This window comes from Megalops cyprinoides, chromosome 8 (assembly GCF_013368585.1).
Source record: "Megalops cyprinoides isolate fMegCyp1 chromosome 8, fMegCyp1.pri, whole genome shotgun sequence".
In the NCBI taxonomy this organism is placed as follows: Eukaryota; Metazoa; Chordata; class Actinopteri; order Elopiformes; family Megalopidae; genus Megalops; species Megalops cyprinoides.
In genome coordinates, this window is record NC_050590.1 from 36,057,864 (window position 1) to 36,073,950 (window position 16,087).

Genomic DNA, 16,087 nt, shown 5'->3' on the forward strand with positions numbered 1-16,087 from the left:
AGGAGAACCAACCCTTTGCGCAGAAAACTGATCTAGGTTGGAGCATAGTGAGTTATGGTGATCCATGCGACTACTATGGCGATGCAATTGGATTAAGTCATCGAATCATTGTTAGGCAAGTGACGCCTGAACCCAAACCAACAGTCAAGCTCAAAGGTGAAGTTCACTATGTTTGCAAGACTCGGATCAAGGAAATGATCACTCCAGATGATATAATCAAGGTACTAGAATCCGATTTCAGTGAAAGAGTTGGAGAAGAGGTAACCGTCTCTCAGGAAGATCTCCACTTCTTGACTAAGCTGAAAGATGGAATCAAACACAAACAAGATGGTCATTATGAAATGCCTTTACCTTTCAAGGAAGACAAACCAAATTTACCCAATAACATGTCATGTGCTGTTCAGCGTCTAATGTGCTTGAAACGGAAGCTCAAGAGAGATCGAAAATACTGCTCAGACTACGTGAACTTCATGCAAGACATTATCACTCGTGGCGATGCAGAAGGGGTCCCAAAAGAGGAACTCAACAATCAACCAGTCTGGTATATTCCCCACCACGGGGTATACCACCCTCAGAAGCCTGGGAAGATACGCGTTGTCTTCGATTGCTCAGCAAGGTTCCAGGACACATCGTTGAATGACCACCTTCTCACTGGGCCAGAGCTCACAAACACCTTGGTGGGAGTTCTTTGTAGGTTTCGCAAGGGCCCAATTGCGATTATGTGTGATGTGGAACGTATGTTCCATCAATTCCATGTAAGGCCTGAAGATCAGGACTACCTGAGGTTTTTATGGTGGGAGAACGGTGATCTAGGGTCTCCGCCAATAATTTTTCGGATGAAAGTCCATCTGTTTAAGGCAGCCTCCTCACCCGGCTGTGCCAATTTTGGTCTTAAGCATCTAGCCACTGAAGGTCGAGATCAATTTAACCAAAACACTGTTAAATTTATCCAAAGGAATTTTTATGTTGATGATGGACTGGTGAGTGTAACGTCTGATGCTGAGGCGATCCAGCTCATCAAGGACGCAAGAGAGCTCTGCAGCACAGGCAAGTTAAGACTACATAAGTTCATTTCCAACAGCAAGAAGGTATTGAAATCAATACCAAAGGAAGAGTGCGCTGAAAGTGTCAAAGATCTGGATATGGCCTTAGGAGAGCCGCTCATGGAAAGAGCTCTGGGCGTTCAATGGTGTGTGTCCTCTGATGACTTCCAGTTCAGAGTCACTGTCAAAGAACACCCACTGACCAGAAGAGGAGTGCTATCCACAGTAGCTTCCATCTACGATCCGTTAGGGTTCGTAGCACCTTTTGTCCTCCTGGGAAAGCAGATCTTGCAACAAATGTGTCGGGACAAGGTTGGTTGGGACGAACCACTCCCAGAAGAGCTCAGAACACAGTGGGAATTGTGGCTGCAAGATCTTCAAAACCTGTCTAATGTAAGGATCAGAAGGTGCTATATTCCAGCAAACTTCACTGATGTCAAGCAGTATGAGATGCACCACTTCTCAGATGCCAGCGTTACAGGTTATGGGGAGTGTACTTATCTCAGAGCAATCATTGTTCGCTAGTCATGGGGAAAGCGCGGGTTGCCCCCACCAAAGTAACAACAGTACCACGGCTTGAGTTATCTGCAGCAGTGGTAGCAGCAAAGACAAGTGTTATGCTCAGAAATGAGCTTGAAATAGATGGTCTCAAAGAATATTTTTGGACAGACTCAAAGGTCGTCCTTGGATACATAAACAATGATGCCAGACGGTTTCATGTGTTTGTGGCAATCAGAATCCAAAGAATCAAATCCACTACAGATCCCCAGCAATGGCAATTTGTAAATTCTGAAGATAATCCTGCAGATCATGCGTCAAGAGGCCTAATGGCAGAACAGCTTGTCTCTTCAAATTGACTCTCGTCAATTCGTGAGTCAGGACCTATACCTACGCAAGAGATGGCGCCAGGTGCAGTTCTTGGCAAATGAATTCTGGACAAGGTGGAAGAAGGAGTACCTCCTTAATCTTCAGCAAAGACAAAAATGGCAAAGGGATAGGAGAAACACAAAGGTTAATGACATTGTCATCCTTCACGAGGATGGTTCTCCATGAAATAAATGGAGATTGGCAAGAGTAACAGAGGTGTATCCCAGTACTGATGGAAGAGTCAGAAAGGTAAAACTGTTAATTAGTGACTCGACCTTAGACAACCAGGGAAAACGCACCACTAAACCAGTCTATCTTGATAGGCCTGTACAAAAGACCGTTCTACTGCTTGAAGCAGAGTAAGTTGGTTGAGTAATGGTTGTTCCTTTCATGAATATTAAGTTCATATGTAAAATTGAAATGAAAGTGTGAAGTGAAAGTGGAATTTTGAACTGAAATCACAATAATTGTGATTTGGTGGGAGTTTAACTGCCATAAATATTATTTATGTCATTATTTTATATGTTTTGTCCACATATATTACTTGTGGACTCATTCCCTCTTGGTTGTGTGCAGCCAGCGAGGTATGTTTGTTTACGTGTTTTATGTTTAATTGTGCATAATTATTTTCTACAGTTTCTGTATGATACAAATGCATGCTTGTTCTGTACACTGATGTACTTGAACAGTTCGACGGTGGATTTGATGGTGACAGAAGTGCAGTTAAGACGATTAAATCCATCAGTATCAGAAGAACTGCGGTGTCGTGTATTTCCTGGAGGGAGTGATACCGCAGTTAACTTCCTAGGCAGGGATATACTGTGTCCACTGAAAGCCAATATTATCTGTGCTCAAGATAATACTAATAATAATAAACTTTATTTATATAGCACCTTTCGTACAAAACATACATCTTAAAGTGCTTTACAATAAAGTAGTTACATGCACCAAGTGCTTCACATCGAATGAACTTAGGAAAAGGGATAGAATGCCATAATTAATGTAAAGTAAGATGGAAAATAAAAATAAAAAGATAAATAAAAGTGAAATTAGAATACATATTTGCATAATAAAATAAAATAAAAATAAAGTTAGAAGATAGAATACATAGAATGCATAAAGTCAATTAAAATACAGCATTTTAAAAGAAGTACAGTATTGCATAAAAAGAATTTCAGGCCTGTATCAGGGGAGTTATAGCTAGTTAAAGGCTAATGTGAAGAGATAGGTTTTTAGTTTCCTTTTAAAAATATTTAGCGAGCTGACTTCCCTGATATCTATATATTACGGGTCCCAAGAATGGTACCACAGTAACAAAGATAAAATTCTGTAAGATACAGGTAAAGTTGAGCAGCAGTGAGGACACGGAGCTTTCGGTTCAACTTCCAGATTGCATCTCTTTATTCACTTCTAATAAACTCAAAATTCATCTGTATGTATAATTCCTTTTTTCCCCAATCCCAGTGTCTTTTAAATTCATACATGTCTATCACAATTACATTCTTACAGTTCTTCCTAAAATACATTCATGTTGTTGACATTTTCACATTCTCAGGTGTACTTTCTATAGCTCCCTACTTCAAACAGGATTACAGTACACATATTCAGCTGTGCATAAGTGATTCAAGACCACTATGGCTATATAGTGCAATTGTACAGGAATACTCCACTGTATTTAGAGTGAGCTGCATTTAGCTGCTTAGCAAACCACTGGACCAAAACATTTATAGTGGATGGAATTACACAGAGAGATTCTTAACTTGCTTAGTCTACTCAGTATAAAACGTTTAAACGTTTACAACGTTCGTATTTCTACATAAACAAAACAATCTTTTATCAAAACCATTACGGTAATTATGTAACGTATTTACATGCGATATACTTAATGAAATAGCCATTTCGTAAATGTACAAAGTGTGTAAGAGCCCAAAACAAACCAGTGTTCAACTAAGCAAATCTACGATCTTGCCTGTGAGGTATCGTTCATATAACAATGACCCATTTTACCGCAAAACGGCAGCTAACCCGCCTGCCAGGGTTTTACCCTTTTCACTTAAATGCTCAAAACAATCGCTCTCAAAATTAACGTCAAAGTAGGGCTTAGCCTTCAAAAAGTAGAGAGTAGCAGTTTTACCACATAGGCTACTAACCTGTAAGATACAGGTAAAGTTAAGCAGCAGTGAGGACACTGAGTTCAACTTCCAGATTGCATCTGAGGGGCTAGCGGGAGTCCCTTCCCTAAGGCAACCTGGGCGCAACTGCTCCAGTGTCAACAGTTCCTACTGGGTGCTGCTCTGCTCTACCGTCTTTCTTTACGGTTCACATTACAATTAATCGCTACCTGAATTATTAGGGTAATTTTACTGCCATTCGTGACGCTAGGAATGTACATTTGAGAAATTAAATCAAAATGGCAACCAAATTAAATTAAAATGACGACCAATGTGGTCACCTGTTTTGGGTGCGCCCCATATAGGTAGTGTGCTCCATAGCTTTGGGTCGTAATTGACAAAGGCTGCATCCCCAGTTTTCTTCTGGCTGTTGCTGAAAACTTTCAATAAACCAGCAGCAGATGATCGCAGCGTTCTTGATGGCAAATAGTTGACAAGGGAATTAGCAATGCAGCTTGGTCCCAGCCCATTACGGGCTTTGTATATGAGGAGGAGGACCTTGAAATCAGTTCTAAATGTTACAGAAAGCCAGTGCAGAGCAGCTAGAGCTGGACTAATGTGCTCTCTCCTCTTGGTTCTGGTTAATAGCCGAGCTGCAGAGTTTTGAATGAGCTGAAGTCTCTTAGTGGTTTTTTGGGAGGCCAGTAGGAAGTGCATTACAGTAATCGAGTCGGCTTGAAATAAAAGCATGAATCAGTTTTTCAGCATCTTTTTGATTTATAGATGGTCATACTTTAGCTGTGGTCCTAGGGTGGGAAAATGATATTTTCACCACCTTGTTAATGTGGGACTTGAAGTTTACATCACAATCTAAGGTAACACCAAGACGTGTAACCTCGGATTTAATCCAGGGAGTTAATTTCCCCAGATTATTAAACAGAATTTTTATTTTTATTTTAGGGTCGACTAGTAGGATTTCAGTTTTGTCCTCGTTTCACTTTAAGAAATTATTGCTCATCCATTTATTTATTGCCAAAAGACAGGTAGTGTAGGGGGAAGTTAGTCTTCCTCACACGGGCAATGCCAATTATGTAGGCACAATGCCTACGATTTGAGGGGGGGGGGGGGGGGTACCACTTATGTGTAAGGAATATCCTTACATGAGGTACCAATTATGTTTGGGATAATTAAATTAAACATATGGAGGCGCCATACAGAATATGGCGTCTACCATAGTGGTTAAAATAAAATATCAGTCTCAAATTCGTTTCGTATATCAGTCTCATAAAATATACTGAACTATTAATTTGGAACTTCAATTAATAATTAAATTAATAATCATAATCGAAATTACCACATCAATAGTTAATCTTAATCACATCACAATATTATCCATTTAGCTAACTAAACAAATAACACTGATGATTTAACAAAGACGTGAAGGTCTTTAGAATTCTGATCAGCAGAGGTTGGCGATATTCATTCCATGTGTAACATTACAACACGCAACCTTGGAAAAATAAGGCATTTGTTGAAATATAAAATCAGAGTCGGAAGGCACATGTATGTACAGTAAATGGAGCACGTGTACGTATTTACACTGATGTGTAGATTTGCGTGAATGTCTTGTGCGAGTGTATATGAGCATGTGTGTGTGTGTGCCCCTTTGTTCTGAGTGGCGCGTGTGCTGCGCGTGCTTGCTGAACACACGCGTTCAAAGAGAACAAAGGAACATGCGTGTGGCGGCGAGTTTGAGTTGCCTATGTGCATGTGTGAACGAACATAACGTCTGTTTGGTACAGGATATGTTCGGACGATTGATAACCGTGGAGTTATTCTGTGCGGATTAAAAAGAGATACCGGGGGTTAGTAAAACGATACGCATGCAAAGACCCTACATCTCAGTGTGGTGTCTTAACTAACGCTGCGCGGTGAATAGTGTGTGACATCAGTTCGGAGCAACGAAACATGGCTAGTTACATTACTCGTAATGATTTGAAACACACGGATGTACAACATTCATCAATGTAGCTAACAATCGGGTGTTTAGCTATGTAAAGTCCTTTGCCCAGGGTTAACAGCCTACTGTAGCTCATGAAATGAGGTTCCAATCTTGCGGTTCCGTGGATGGTTTCGCTGGCGGTTCCGTCGTCGGGGAGCCAGGGCTGGTCTGGTTCGGTCTGGATGAGGGCTTCTTTCGGGAGACGCGTTGAGGTGGATGAGAGGTTGTAAAACTTCCCGTGAGACCGCGTTTCACATTAAATGCGATTTACGCATTACTGTCCGTAAAAGTTGAACGAATAAAATGGACGAATCTGTCTGTGGACGGCACCGTACCTACAGGTAGTAATGGAGTTTATAGCTGCAGCATCATTGGGTTCAGCAGAGATGTACAGTTGCCTGTCATCCGCATAACAATGGTTACATTGTGCTCTAATGATGTCACCAAGTGGGAGCATGTAAAATGAGAATAATAATGGACCAAGGCAGCTCCCTTGTGCAACCCCAAAATAGATGTCATGTTCCTCTGACACATGATTTCCAAGACTGACGTAAAACTTTCTCCCTTTCATGTATGTTTTTAACCAGTGGCTGCTGAACTGTTTCCCTCAGTTTCCCCTTTTCCACCAACGCATTTCGAGGGTCGGTTCGGAGCCGGTGCCTAATCTTCAACCATGTTCTTCGCGTTTCGACAGCCAAAGAACCGGCTCTCGGCCAGGAAAATTCGGCCACGAAAGCAGGGCAGTTTGAATAATTAAGTGGCAGCTAATCCCAAAGCTTTCTCTTAAATGTGTCACATTATACGTGCACTGAATGTGAGCGTTTATCGGTTGCTTTTGATGTTGGGTAAGATATCGTTGTACACTTAAACCTGAAATTCAAGTAGTTTAGTTGGAAAATGATGTATTTCAGATTTTCGCCACAAGGGTGCAGCCAGCTTTGAACAAGCCCAAATGTGACGTCACCCGCATGGTTGTTCGCGGAGCCGCTCTGTTCTTCGTTGGTTTCTGTGGATGTTGCTCGTTATCGCTACTGTAGATGGAAGAGGGTAAAGAGCATAGGAAATAACGAGGGGGCTCATTTTGTATTGCCCCTGGATGCTCAAATGAGTATTACAGAACAGAGGAGAGGAGTAAAGCAGTCTATTATCATGTTCTTCCTCTGAAGAAGCTTCAGTTGCTCTGCTGTGATCCACCTGTGGGACCGGGACGAAGAGTCTGCAGTGACCACTTTAATGTTTCTGATTATCAGGAGACGAGAGGCTTTGATGAGTGTGGGACATTTATTCGCCGCGCCACAAATCGGCTGAAGTCAGATGCTGTGCCATCAGTGTTCAATTTGAGTGGCTACAGTGTCGAGAATACCGACAGACCAGTCCTTGCCGATCTGACAGGTGCTGCTCTCCACCGCAGAGACAGGGCGCATAAACGAGCTTGCCAGGCAGAGGAGCGAGATCTAGATTTACTACTCCCAGTCGAGTTTTGCTCATTAGGCCTACTTCGTTGTGAATGAAATAGGGAAACTAACAGTTACGAAGCATGCGCTTTAAAAGTGGGGAATCCCAAATATAAATTTGACAAAGATGAAAGGGGGTGGGGGTGAAGCTGTGGAGTGTGTTTACCCTGGTCTACTCACCGTCTTTCAGACAACTGCTGTGCTGTCTCATTTGTAGCCTCTTCGTCCCTTTTATTTATCCCATATATGCACAATTCTCATGACCATATTAGCAACATAAAATAGTTCACCATTGTATTTTATTAATGCACATTTACAATGGCAGTCTACTGACAAAATTCAGCTACTTAGGTTAATAGATCATCCAAAGACTTTGCTGAAATATTTCTAAACTTTTGTTTTGTTTTGTCTTAAGTCTTGATTAGGCTATTGTTTTCCATGGTGGTGCTAGTGTCAATTATCTTTTGATAACATCATTTATAACTTCAGTATTCTATCTCTTTTCAAAGATCAGAGAAGCATGCAGGGAGATGATGGAGGGCCAGTTGACAAGAAGTGACGAAGCATGTCAGGAACTGGAAGAAAGTCAGGGCAGAAGAAATGTGTATGTCAGTACCCAGACAGATCTGGTGGAAGACAAAACTGAGGACAGAAAACGGGCCCTTGTGAGCAAAGGCACAGTCACAGATGACATATATAATATGACAGTCATCCTCAATGACCATTCCTACAGTACATCAGTAGATGACTTATGTCTGTTGGAGAGCACCCGAATGCCAAGGGCTTCATCACCACAACAGAATGAGGTAAAGCAAAGAGTTTGGGCACCTGTGGTCAAAAATTTCTGTTACAGTGAATAGTTACAATAAAATAGTAATAATAAATAAAAATAGTAAAAAGCAAAACAGAGTTTCAAAACACTGCCCTGGGCTCTGAAAAAGGAAATGGGATGAACAACCTAAAACAACCTTGTTTTTCCCTTCCAGTGTTTGACGCCAGTTTAACATATTTCATTTCTTTAACTTTATGACATGGAAATCAGGTCATTCTAAACTAGACTGACTGTTCACAGTAACAGAAATTTTGACCAGAGGTGCCCTCTGTATCATTCCAGTGTCTGAGCAGTGAGGAGTCAGTCCATGAAGAAAGTGCTGAGGACGTGAGCTTAGATGAGTTTCATGATGAGTTTCAGATGAGTGAGGAAGACATGGAAATGAGCATAGATGATGAAGAGGAAGATGTTGAGGTTGAGGAGCCTGATCTCTCAGATGACAGAAAGAGCATTGTGTCTACAAAACAACTACTGAAATTGTTCACTCTGTGTCACTGGGAGAATTGTGGAATGTGCCTGGTGGAGCCACCAACAGTTTCAAAAAGTGGATTCGGGATAAAGGTAAGAACATAAGAACATATGATGACGAGAACAGGCCATTCGGCCCAATTAAGCTCGCCATTTCTTAATTAAAGAGTATCCAAAACTGCATCAAGTCTAGACTTGAACACATCAAGGGTCTCTGCCTCAGCTACATGACCTGGCAACCTATTCCATGTATTGATAACTCTTTGTGTAAAATAATATTTCCTTATATCAGTGCGGAACTTACTCTTAACTAGTTTCCATTTATGTCCTCTTGTTTTACAGACTGAACTCACCCTAAAGAATCTATTATAGTTAACCTTATTGATTCCTTTTATAAATTTAAATACCTCAATTAAATCACCCCTAAGCCTCCTCTCGCTTAGTCTAAATGGGTTAAGTAATGTAAGACAGCCAGTCAGAACCAATGAGGGAAGTGGTGGCTGTTGAAGGCAGATGCGTGTGTTTGCGTCTTTGGAAGTAGTGATGTTAAAATCTGCCTATCAAATATCTCAAATCTGACTCCAGTTTATGCCAACCTACATTTTAGTTCCCCAATTCCCAATTCTACTTAGCATCCCAGGAATTCTTAGTTCGCTTTGGCTTGTAGGTGATCAGGCTACTTAGTCCAAGATGTAGGATACCGTACCAGCACATTTAATATAACTTGCTGCCGTGATATACTCTAAATCATAGAATATATGTTAGGCGGCCCACCTAGGGACTGCAGACTCGTCAGAATAGTGCAATACTTAAGACTGACTATGAGCGTAAGTATCAGTGGGTTTCAAGCGGTACGGCAAGAACATACGGAAAAACCTCGAATCCTGCTACGTGCGTCGTTAGAAATGGCCAAATGAGAAATCACAAACAAAGGTTAAGGCTAATATTTTTATTAATCCAAATTGTCCCAATTAAAAGCATTCCAATCCGGTGGAAGTTCCAGCATTACAGTAAACAGTATGGCAGAGTGCAAATGATGGCAAATATACACAGCTTTCCAATGCGGAGTCGCATGGCTATACGTTTGGTGCGCAGGAGTCCGTGCTAACGGTGCTCCCTGAGTGCAGAAATCTTTCCCTTTATATATCCAAACCTGAAGGAGTTGGTCAGCACATGAGGTGGGGTCATGGACTGTGGTTTTGTCCTTATCTGGCTATTGATTGGTGCCGGTGTTTATTCTTGTCCCGTTATTTGGGGCATGTGCATTGGTGTTCATTCTTTCATCTTGCTGAGCGGATTTTCAGACTAAGGGTTAGGAGACCCTCTACTGTTATAGAACTATCACCCCTTTGCTACTCGCATTGTATGGATCAAAATGAGACCAAACAAGACATGTGTACCTTGAACCAAACAGAATATACAGAAATAATAGTTGATAGTTGCAGGTTGGGATTTCACCACTGGTCAGGAGGAAGGGTCCCTGAGAGATTTGGGATCATATATATATATATATATATATATATATATATATATAAAGTATTCAGACCCTATGATATGCTATGTTTTCTATGTTATGATATTAAGTGTTAATGGAAAGTGAATGGATCAATAGATGATGTAAACAGTTCAGTGATCAACAGCATGATGGCCTTTTTTAGTGCCTTTAGGCTGCACAGGCATCTTTCCAACCTCAGCAGTGTGGTTATAGAATATCTGGTAAAGTTATTTAGACATTAGTTTATGAATTGATGGAGAAAATGAATAAAAATACACATGCTTTCATTATGTTTTAGCATTCTTTCTTCCAGTAAGTGGTACACTGAGCTTTTGACAAAAGGATAGGGAAAAAGAATATGTGTTAGTGTAATGGGAACATGAAAATTAAAAAGGCTATAAATGGAGGATATGGAACATAAATTAATTTATTGCTTGGGGAACACCATGCACATTTTGATAAGTCATTATAGTGCTCAAATCCATGGTATTCTGGGGATGGGTAGGCATTCCTGATGGCATTCACAACACATGCTGGAATTGGAATCCTGTTCCTCCTGCCCAGATGACCCCGAGACCAAAGGGTGAACTTCCTGTAGGCTGTGAACCTGAAAAGACTGACAGGGAGAGACTGGTAAGAATTCACATGAACCTATGGCAATTCAAAGTAATCATGATATGCCTCTAAACCTTCCAAGAAAAACAAAAATAACATTATATAGGATTATAGAGTATATAGGCCTATAGGATTATAGGATGCTATAGGCACCATATTCAGCTGTTTCCTCATAGTGGGTTTAGATGAGGAAAAAAAAAACTAATACAGATTTTTGTACAGTCATGGCTCCTGCTGTAGGCTGTAACTTGTGGGATACTCTAGTTATGCTTGCATCTAGCCTGCGTGTCTGATTTAGCTTACCTGCTGTTGATTGGGTGTTCCAGTGTCTCAGCTCGGATGTCCCTTAGGGAAAGCATCGAGACCTCCAGCACGTCTCTGTTTAGATACAACATCTGAGTTGTTGGATTGGCTGTAATACAGGTATGGTTATCTCGGATGAGATGCTCCAGGTTAAGCTCTCGGCAGCAGACGCTCTCCACATCAGTTAGCATCGGCATACAAGCTCCGCACCGGCACCACGTAGTATTTCCAATGCGTTCCAATTCGGATACAATCCCGTCACTCTCACCATCGTCGTCTGATTCTGTGGGGGATCTTAAAACTCTTTCAGGTCTTACTGGCTCAAATGCGGCTGTTGGGTATCTGATTTGGTCTGTCGGTCTTCCCATTCATCCAATTCTTCAAGCTCCATTGCACGGCGCAGTGTGTAGCAATTGTTAGCTAACTACCGCTTCCAGGTACGCAACCATTCCTGTGACGTCAGCCGTGGCAAAAACAAAGATGGCTGCATGCTGCCTAGTAAAAGCGTACTAATTCGTGTTTTTTTCTCAGAAAAGGCTTACTTTTGTGATTTAGTTTTTTGAGGGGTATTCCTAGATAATTCATTGGTGCTATAAATATGCATTTATTTCGGTGTTGCATTTCCGCTTTAAAGTGTTTTGGCTTCCCCTGTTTCCAGCTCACCAGCCACTACTACTAGCTTGGCGCTAGTGGAAAAGCAGAGACATATACAGTGACGTAATGACGTGGGTCTACGGCGGCTCTCTAGCCCGTGGAAAAGCAAACCCGTTCTTAGAAGGTTTGCAAGTTGAAGCAACTCTGAACCGGCATTAGCACCAGCCCAGAACTAGCACGTAGTTCACGTTGGTGGAAAAGGGGTAAGTGAGACCCCACGGAGCTGGTAGGAGCAAACAGCGAGAAGACAACATGGTCGCCACCGGAGCCGCCAGCCCATCCACAGGAGCGACGGAGAGGGCTTGTCTTTTTGCGTTTCTTTTTATTTTGAGACATAGGCGAGGCATGGCACGGTGGCACGGGCCAAGCTACGTTCCCCCCTCATATTTCCTTTTGTGTTCTGTGTGTCTGCGTGGTGTGCATGTATGGAGCCTCCCCCGTGGCGGTAGGACTTCCTCCTGGTGTGGAAGAGTGGTCCTCTCTCTCCCCGTGCCCGGGTGGCGGGGGTGCCAGATCACCTGTGGGGCACGTGTGTGTGTGTGTGTGTGTGTGTGTGTGTGTGTGGGAGGCTAGTGTGTGGTGTGAGGGTTCATGGTGTGTGGGATTGCGCTCCTGCTATCTGGGTCCAGGAAGGGGAGGACAGGAGTTGGTAGCAGGGTAGGGAAGGAGAACAGCTGCGGGCGGGAATCATGTGAGTGTCTGTGGTGAATTTTGGATGTAACCTTTTCTTTTTTGCAAAAATAAAGCGTGTGTTACCCTACTCACCTTGTCCTGGTGTCCTTGTGGCGCATTTTGTCCACTCCCAACATAAGCACACATACATCTCTGAGACATCTATGTGATGTATGCCAATAGATCTGGAAGAGGTATTTAAAAGAGTGTTTGCTCATCTGGAAGACGTTTGAGTCATCAAATTTGAATGTCTACAGTTTAACAACAAATTACGGGTAAAAGTAAAACATCCGATACATTTTAAACATTAAAGATCTGGAGACAGCAATGTTTCGTGAACCCACATTCTATGGGCTCTTTTCCTCCTTCGGCGAACTATCAGAGCAATTGCCAGGGCTTTTTCTGTTTGCTGAAATACATGTTCAGCAAAGTTGTGATAGTAAGTACTTGAGGTTCTGTCTTAGCCTTATCTCTCCCACTCGCTACTTTTTAAAATGGCGCTGCTTGTCATGTGGTGGACTGAGCGGCACGTCAAGCCTATGCTGAGCGTTGCATTGATGCCCCAACGCTAATCATTGTTCTCTGACTCAAGTAGGCCTAGTAGCTTCGAATTCTATGAAAGTAAGCGGCAACTATGCTGCGTCGGTAGCTACAAGACCCAAGAGTGTATTCAGCACACGTATTTGACCATTGCGCAACATGCAGCAGTTGTCCTGGCTAAATATAAGAAAGAGTAAGTGCTCTGACAAACAGTGCAGTCTTTGTACACACTAAAGAGTGTTTTAATTTTTTTTTTTTTACTTTGTCTTACTCTTCCCATGTGGGTAGATGGAGGGGAGGGTTGGGGGGATCTGTGAAATATATTATGTGAAATTAATAGAAATATTCATTAAATCAAAATATTGTGTTAAAGGTCACATGTATTTTTTGTTTGTCAGATGTAGTAGACCATTTTTTGTGCTGGCAGGTAATGCGGCCCTTTCTGCGGGCTACCACCACAAGTATATTTCAGACCTGTGGGAAACACTGGACATCTATATTGGACTACAAAGAGCAGCAGCCGCAATAACATTGCCGCCACCTCTGCAACGACGATGGTTTCAGGTCCAGAGATCTGCCCCACATGTGACGTTGCTAATAACAGAAGGCCACAAATCACATGAACTGAGACCAATGGTTAGAACGGCTCTGCAGGTGCTAGAGTGGATGCCAACAACAAACAAGTACATTTACATCTCTCCAGATAAACAGTTCATTAGGATCTCAGTAAAAGCATATGATGAGGGACTGGCAGAAAGGGACCTGTTAGATGAAAGAATACCAACACAGATGCTCCTCGTGTCAGAACACGAAAGCTTACTGCAGCAGGAGAGTGTGTGGTCAACACACAAAGCAGACATAAGATGTGTTGGGTCTGTGCAGCCAGTGGGTATTACATTAAAACAAGGAATTAATTCGCCGTGCCACAAGCAGTATCTCCTCAGACAGTGGGCAATAGACAGTATTAAGCCCACAATAGATGGCCTGTTACAGGCTGGCGTGTTGGTAAAAACTAAAAGTCAATGTAACACTCCAGTTTTTTCAATGAAAAAGCCACACTCAAATGATTACCATTTGGTGCGCGATTTGAGAGCAATCAGCTCCATTGTTGAAGCACAGGTACCCCTTGTCCCCGACCCACACGTTGCTTTCTAACATTCCACTGAACACACGATGGTACACAGTGATTGATTTTCTGCTTTTTTCAGTGTATCATTACACCCTGACTCACAGTACCTCTTTGCATTCACATACCAAGGTCAGCAATATACATACACTAGATTGCCACAAGGATATTGCAAGAGTCCATCAGTGTTTAACAGGGTGTTAGCCCAAGATTTGCAGCATTTAAACATATCCAGTACCCTGATCCAGTATGTGGATGATTTGTTGATTTGTAGCCCCACAAAAGAACAATGCAAAACACATTTGATTGCTGTACTAACAGCCCTAGCAACAGGAGACCATAAAGTTAGTAGAGATAAGTTGCAGTTCTGTTAACAGACGGTTGACTACCTAGGTCACACATGGGCAACATATGGCTCGCGGGCCGGAACCGGCCTGCATACTATTTTAATCTGGCCCGCAACACCTTCGAGGGAAAAACTACGAAAAAAAAATGCTGAGTTTGGCTGTGTTCACATGTAGCGTCTTTTTTGAAGCTGTCAGCATCTGTTTTACATAATAATCCTATGGAGTAGACCGTGTTTTCAAAAACGTCCTGAACGCTTTTGTTTAATACAGTCGCCAGCGTTTTTTTTTTTTTCAATTGAAAAAGTTCAACTTCTCAGAAAAAAACGCCCTACGTCAAGCGCTTTTTTGACAGCTGACCAATCACAAGCGGAGTGGTGAGACTTGTCGTTTCCCATAACAACCACCAAAAATGGAGAAGGTAGAGGTGACGTTAATTGTGCTAGTTTCTGAGCACAGTGAACTGTACAACATGACAGTTAAACTGTATCATAACATTCATCATAAAGAGGCAGTTTGGAGTCAAATTGGACAGATCATAGGAGTTTCTGTTGTTTGTGTTTACTGCTTGTCATTAGCAAAACTAGCCTGTTAGCTAACGTTAGCTCTGCAACAATGTATAGCCAGCTAGATCGCTAACAATGTACATTATCTACCCAAATGGTGTCTCGCCACAGAAAAAAGTACCAAAGCCTTACATAATTACCATGTTTTTAACTGACCCTAAACGAGAGCCAGTTGTCTCCTTCTCGCCATTTTGTATCGCAAAAATGTTGCAGTATTCAAAGAATACAACATTAATAGACATATCAGTACTAAGTATGCTAACTTTGGCACAAACTTGTCTTCGCGTGAAGGAGAAATTGAAGCAGAAATTGTCTTCCAACTGAATTGCCAGGCAGAATATTTTTACAAAGCAGTCTACAGTCCAAGAATCGGCAACAAAAGTTAGCTACATGCTGTCACACAAAATCGCAAAACACAGCAAGCCGTTTTCAGATGGTGAGTTCTTAAAAGACTATGGTAGAGGTGGCTAGCATACTGTGCCTTGACAAGAAAAGTCAGTTTGAAAATGTGAGTCTGTCGCCTTGCACAGTTAAAATGTCAGGCCTTTGAGTAGGCTGGCAAATAGGCTGCTGTAAAGTAATCTGTCATGTGTATCAAATTCATGTCATTTAACATAACAGCACTATGCGTTTCATGTTTCATTTCAATCGTCCAATGTGTGGCCCTCGGTTTAAGTATGGTCCTCTGGAAAAAAATGTTGCCCACCTCTGACCTAGGCAGACAACTGAGCGGTGACAAAAGATTTATTGCACCCTCACAAGTTGAAACTATCACCAAAGCACCTAAACCACAAATAGTAGGGCAGATGCTTTCTTTCCTGGGATTGGCAGGGTATAGTAGACCGTGGATTTTCGACTATGCAGTTATCACATCACCTTTACAGGCACTAATTAGAGCAGCAGGGCAGGGTGACAGTTCGGCCCAATTACAATGGACTGATGAGGCAGAAGAAGCTTTTCTAGCTCTAAAAGGTCAATGCAAACAGCCCCAGCAC

The 16,087-nt window shown here is 42.1% G+C and overlaps 1 pseudogene; it reads right to left on the reverse strand.

Annotated features, from left to right (window-relative positions):
• Nucleotides 1–224: 224 nt before the first annotated feature.
• Nucleotides 225–16,087, reverse strand: part of LOC118781675 — a 31,696-nt pseudogene continuing 15,833 nt past the window's right edge.